The following is a 7,333-nucleotide window of genomic DNA, read 5'->3' as shown; positions in this document are numbered from 1 at the left end:
AAAAAAAAAAAAAAAACAATTAATTTATAAAATAAAAAAAAAGAAGAAGAAAAAGAAATGCCCTAACCATCTGTTCTATTGCTGTGTAGACAGGTAGACATGGTGCTCGAAAAGTAACTGAGAGGCATTCATTCTGACACACACACACACACACACACACACACACAGAGAGAGAGAGAGAGAGACAGAGAGAGAGACAGAGAGACAGAGAGACAGAGAGACAGACAGATTGAGAGACAGAGAGAGAGACTTGAAACTTCAAAGCCCATCCTTCAGGGACACACTTCTTCTCCAAGACCATTCCTCCTAATCTTTCTAGGACAGCACTACTCCCTGACATCTAAGCATTCAAATATATGAATCAACGGGGCCTTCCTTATTCAAACCTCCATGAGAAATAGAATAAAATCGAGCTAAGGCTTTTGAAAAGACGCCAAGACTTATTATTGACGAAAAGAAGGAGAAGGGGGAGAAGCCAAGAAAAATGATGTGCAAAGGAAGCTTTTTACTTTTACTCTGAGCTTAAGTAGGGCCGATAGATCGTAGGCAGTGTTTTGAAAATAAGTCTGTATTGCCAGAGACAGATCCCGAGAGAAACAGTGCTTTCCAATTCCTGCCCTCTGTGTATCAAGAGAAAGGCCTGCGTAAACCAGTTCTCTTGAGTTTCTCATCACATCCCACAGAGATGTAGACTGTATCATGATAAAATAGATTTTTTTTCACCACACATGGGGATTTTTAGAGTGCTTCTGAATTGAGATTGTACCTGAAGAATACTGGTGAGACTGAAGGACATTCGGATCAGTGTGATGTTTCTCTACATCTCTCTGGTTTGATGGTGCATACCTATAATCCTAGAACTCTGGAGGTGAAGGTAGGAGGATCAGGAGTTTAAGTTCACTGTTGAATACCCAGTGAAGCTGCAGTCAGCCTGAAATACATGAGATCCTGTCTCCAAAATGTAAACCAACAACCACACATGTACAATCATGCACACAGACTCTGGGTTCTGTAGCCTGGGTTCTGGCTCTTAATTATAACACTGTAGTATTATATTTAATATGTACTATTCCTACTTTCTACGTATTTATAATTTTCCTAGTAGGGCTCTGAAGACAGAATTGGCCCAGAGTTATTATTTTATCCGTGTTAGCTATTATAAAGGGAGATTTTGTCCATTGTAGGGGTTTTGAGCTTGCTGAGGTGTTGAGAGAAGATGGTAATATGAGGGCATGAAGAGAAATGATAGACCACTTTGATTTCACATGTCCCTGTGTCCCTCTGGCTGTGTCTTCTCGGTTCCCTTCCTAAGTTTCTTCCCTGAACAGCTGTTATTTTCATGGGATCTGTTTCAGCATAGTTGTCTCCTCACCCAGATCTCCACTGCATTTATGGAGACCCGTGTTACTGCTGTGTCCTCAGACCTTTGGTATACATATGTAGACGTGTGTTATACTGTTGTCATTGCGGCATCTTTGATGCATACAATTACATATCTCCTTTGAACTGAGAACCATGAATCCACTTGAAAAGGAATTTTACCTATAAATCATTGTCTCCCTTTAATAACTAAGATCCATGATGCTTAATATTTATTATCAACTTGACTGCACTTAGAACCACCATGGTAAAATATTTCTGTGCATCTGTGAAGGTATTTCCTGAAACATTTCATTTAAGAGGGAAAACTCACCATGATATATTAGCTGTATGATAAAATAGGCTAGGATCCCAGATTGCATATAGAGGACAGTGCAGACAGAGTCCTAATATGCGTAGTTTTCTGTTTCTTGACTGAAGATAGAAAGGTCAGCCACCTTAAGCTCCTCATGTCCCCCCTCCATGATAGTGTGTACCTTACCCTATAAACCAAACCAAACCTTTCTTTCCTTAATTTACTTGTGGCAGGGACTGTCTTTCAAGATCCTATTAGGATAGCCCACTTAGCCCTACTTAACATGCTTAATCGCTTCGTAATCCAAACTCCCAAAGTCCACATTCCATCAACAAGCAACTTCAACAGGCCTGTCACAGCAATACTCCAGTCTCCGGGTAAAAATTAGTAAATATTTTTGGTTTTGTGGCCAACGGCTTTGTTACAACTACTTGATTATCACTGATTCACAAAAGTGGCAGAAAGGGATGCGGAAAGGAGAACATGGCCACAGTTCCATAAAACACTGCCAACATTTGAACTTTAGTGTCTTGAAAGTTTGAAATTTTGTTTTACCGTGGCATATCCTTCTCATTCTCCCTATGCCCATAGCAATTTAAAGTATACAGGTAGTTCTAAGCTCAAAGATTTCAGAAATTGAGCCAGATCTGATCCAGGGACTACAGTGTTCTGACCTGTACATGCTAAGTCATCCGAAGAGCCCTGAACATGACCTGAAGTTTGGGCATAGCTGTCTTTGCCTGGTGTGTGAAGCTGAAGTTGAAATAACACGTCAACCTTGTCTACCAAGGCATCTCTATTTACTTTCCCCATGCCAGGACGGAGATCCTGTCCTGTGTATGTTATGTTGTATTCTTACCTCTGGTGTACTACAACAGTTTGTTTACTTTCCATCTCAGGCACTCATTCATTGCTTATTTCTATCTGTTTTTTTTTCTTCTCATATCTAGAATAAATAGTTACTGAACATTCTGATCTTAAAGAACCATCATGGAAAATAATAGCAGAAAGAGTTCATCTTTTCGGCAATCTTTTCATGAAAGCTCAAATCTGGATGTAGGGTGAAGGTTTCTGAGTTTCTAACTAAAACTGAAGGGTATCTCCTGAAGTTAGTCAATATTATGTGCCTGAACCAGCTATAGAGAGATAAAAGTAACTGGTTGTCTAGGACTTTTTTTAAAATATATTTTTATTGGATATTTTCTTTATTTACATTTCAAAAGTTATCCCCTTTCCCTGTTCCTGCCTCCTGCAACCCCTTATCCCATCCTCTCTCCCTGCTTCTATGAGAGTGTTCCCCCACCCACCTACTCCTACCTCACCACCCTGGCATTCCCCTACACTGGGGCATAGAGCCTTCATAGAACCAAGGGCCTCTCCTCTCATTGATGCCTGACAAGACCATCCTCTGCTACATATGTAGCTAGAGCCATGAGTCCCCTCCACGTGTATTCTTTGGTTGGTGGTTTAGTCCCTGGGAGCTCTGGTGGTTCTGGTTGGTTGATACTGTTGTTCTTCCTATGGTGTTGCAAACCCCTTCAGCTCATTCAGTCCTTTCACTAACTCCTCCATTGGGGACCCCATGCTCAGTCCAATGGTTGGCTGTGAGGATCTACATCTGTATTTGTCAGGTTCTGGTAGAGCCTCTCAGGGGATAGCTATATCAGGCTCCTGTGAGCAAGCACTTCTTGGCATCTGCAATAGTGTCTGGGTTTGGTGACTGTATATGGGATGGATCCCCAGGTGGGACAGTCTCTGGATGGCCTTTCCTTCAGTCTCTGCTCCACACTTTTTTTCAATATTTCTCATCATGAGTATTTTGTTCCCTCTTCTAAGAAGGACTGAAGCATCCACACTTTGGTCTTCCTTCCTCTTGAGCTTCATGAGGTCTGTGAATGGATTATCTTGGGTATTCTTTGTTTACAAGAAGTATAAAAGAGGATAAAGCTTTATTTGACTACTAGAGGGCATTGCAGGATATTCAAAGCAATGCATACTACCCCCCCACCACATGATGTAGACATCACAATCGCATTGAGCCAAGTAAGAGAAGGTAGATTTACACTGGGATATTTGTCTCTTGAAGAGAAGACCTTATGACACTATGATAATAGAAAAATCTAAGGAGAAATGGCTAATCCAATTAGAATATGCAATGAGATGGGTAATTTTCAAACATATCTAAAGTTAATTTGCTCATAACAAATAACTGATCTGAGTTTTGGGTAGATGATGATAAAAATGAAATAATCTCTCAAAAAATCTAATCTAATAAGCTATATAGTGATACTATTAGGAAACATGATAGGAATGATCAATTTTATTTTAACTACAGAAAGCTGATAAAAGTATTTTAGATAATTCATATTTGTATAACTATTAATAGTAAAGTACCTCAGTTTGTTATTGATTAATCTACTTGTGAATAAGTTATGTTTTAATATACTAACCTAAAATGTTTTTATTATGTTATTGTTATAAAGCTAAACACAATTGGACATGTTCTCAAATTTATTATTTTTTATAATATATGTATAAAAGGGTATTTTGGATAAGAATATATAAACATCGAAGAATATATAAAATTGCTTGACTGGTCTCTAAAATAAATTAGACTAGAATGGGCATTTATAGTCATTTAAACTACACGAAAAAATTTCTAGAAATTTAAATTTTATTAAATTCCATAAAATGGAACTTTATGGCTGACCTTTCTAACATTTCACAATTTTTGTAAAACCCCACAGCCAAATTTTAAAGCTCGTGGAGGAGAGAAGGGTCCTGAGACTATCTATGTGACTTTTGAATGGAGATGTTTCTCAACTTATATTCTCTGGTATAAGTGTAATCATATGTGGCATTTTATACCTTATCAGACAGATAATCACACAAAAATTTGTTTACAAAATTGTGTATATTTTCAAATAAACCTTTGATACTAAGCAAGCAGATGGCTATGAAACACATGAAACATATGAGAGGGCTTTTGTTATTCACTTGTATATGAGACTATCAATTTTCTCATCATTTTTCTTTTTCTAAAATTTTTATTGGAGAATTTTTTGAAAAGCGAATTAATCTTCTATCTAGGGGTGAGGTTAAGGTCACTGGGGCTCTGTTTATGTGGTTATCAAGCTGATATTGCCTCATTTTTCAGAACTAATATAAAATGTGTGCTCTTTTCTCATAGGCTCATTGGTTCGAGCTCTTCCCTCCGGCCCCTCCCTCTCCGTCATGTCTCTAATGAAGTTAGTGGAGTCTCAGGATGCTGGGCAGCATTGGGGTGGAAGGAAAGTTCACCCCCAATCTTTGAACATAGCTTCAGTATTTGGAAATTCAACACATGAGATGCTGTTGTAAAAACATTTATCACTAATAGAAGATGACAAAAGAAAGAACATCTTTCAATATCTGCAGCATGCCTTTCCATTTAATTCTAAAACAGATAGCACATTGCAGCACAGCTTACCTATTCTGCTTGCACTTCAGGAACCACACTGAACCCCATAAAATTCACATCTTCATATAGCATTATATTTAATATTGAAACCGAAGATTTGAATTTCCTTAAGTTAAATAGTATACATCATGAGCTTATACATTACATGGTATACGCAAATAAATAGTTGTTGAACAATTAAATAAATGTTATACTTTTTCAGGATTTATTTTTACTCTAAACAGATTATTATAATAGCTGCTGATGCTCTCAACTTCCAGTTTTCATGACTCTGTAGTAGTTTATAAACACTGAGTTTATTAAGAACATTATTGCTCATAGGAGAAACATGACTCAGTGTTGTATGGACAGATGAATGAACCAAAACCCATACTTCTGGAAAATTGTGAGGGAAGACAGTGGGAACACTTTTTCCCATGTTATTAAACAACAAATCCCAACTCAAAGCTTGCTGTGAAGACAGTATCGGGTTCAATGATGGTATAAAAGCAATGATTTCCCTGAACACCTGTTTTCTCAATTATAATCTGGATTTTCAATATGATCATGAACTCTTATTTCACTTCCCAAGGGAAAATTTGGCCTTATGAACAGGACAGTATTGTTGCCCTACAGATACCACCAAGGTTCTAGCCATAAGGTATTTATTGTTTTGTGAAGATTAATCCCCCATTTTAAGTCATCACACACCAAGGTGGATTGTCAAATAGGGAAGACTGTTTTTGAGAAAATTTGTAAGAATTTAAAAGTTATCTCTGCCTTTAGGCGCATGGGTCCTTTTTGATAAAGAAGAAAATAAACCTCAAAACATCCAGTAGGAACATAATTTACAACAAAATGAAACTACTTCCGAGAGGCATAAATGAGTAAATTATGGGAAGGCAAAAGAAATCTTATCATTTGGTTATATTTTCTTTCAGACATTAATTTCTGCTTAGGGAAATATATATGTTGCATTTAGAGATTTTCACTTGAGTTTCATGCAACCAATTTCCATAAAAATAAAAACTTCATCTATATAACTGGAGAAACAGAAATATACACACAATAAATGTCATTCTCTTAATTTTTCAGTGTTATTTATTTTTAATGGGTAATATAAACATATAAAAACACATAAAATGCACTCTAAATCAAAATATTGTTTCTACAGATTGTACTGGGGGTATACAATGTAAACTTCTCTTTGGATATAAAAGTGTCATTTGAAAGATCAAGGTAAATTCTTTGTTGAACAAATTGTAGAATTAATTATCTTGCAGTTATAAGAGTTTTTATTTATAAGGTATATTACAACTAGTAAACATTTTGTCATAATTTTTTATTATTATGTTAACAACATCTTACTTAAAATTATATCTGAATACCATAAGTTATACAAACAGCATAGGCATAGACGGGAAAGAGTTTAAATAATGATTCATGCCATATGAACAATCACAGCAGTGAAACTTGACAAATTTCAGACTGAAACATGTTTGCCATATTTGTCAACTGGAGAGAAAACCAGAGATCACAAAGATGTGGTGGGAAGAAGGTTTACAGAGCTGATGTTACTAAAGCATTCGAACCATCTGAAGATGCAATCCTCTTTGTACTCCTAAGACCATGTTGATGATTTTGAAATCCTTATTCAGCTTCAGAGTGCCTCAAAACAGCAAGTTCTGTGCCCTGAAAAGCCTAGGTCACTATGTCATGCCCAATGGACATTGGTCATGATGAGTGTGGGCTGTTTTGTCCAGCAGCTTAGAGGACATTGCTGGACTTGGGTTATCTATGAAGCAGGTTGAATGAATGTCATGAATGAGTATGTGGTGTAATCACACAGCACTCTACACTCCAAAGGTATAGATATTTATGATCTCATGCTGTCTTGAGATTCTTGTATCTTTTAATATATAGTGAGGTATAAAAAACTGTCCAAGTGAGATAAATGAACGATGAACAGTTAGAACACAAAAGTATAAGTAGGGGCTTAAAGACATGAGATTCTCTTACAGAGGACCTGGATTTGATTTTCAGCATGTACACAACCGTTCACAATCCTCTGTAACTCCACTAGAGGATCCTAGGCCCTTTTCTGGCTTTCATCGGTACCACATGCATGCGACAATTGCATACTTAAAAACAAAACTCCGCAACTCCTCCCGTGGGTATTTGATTCCCCCTTTTAAGAAGGAATGAAATGTCTACCTTTT

This window comes from Mastomys coucha, unplaced genomic scaffold, assembly GCF_008632895.1.
Source record: "Mastomys coucha isolate ucsf_1 unplaced genomic scaffold, UCSF_Mcou_1 pScaffold13, whole genome shotgun sequence".
NCBI classification, from domain to species: Eukaryota; Metazoa; Chordata; class Mammalia; order Rodentia; family Muridae; genus Mastomys; species Mastomys coucha.
The sequence above is the reverse complement of the archived record's forward strand: the minus strand, read 5'-3'. Positions refer to the sequence as shown.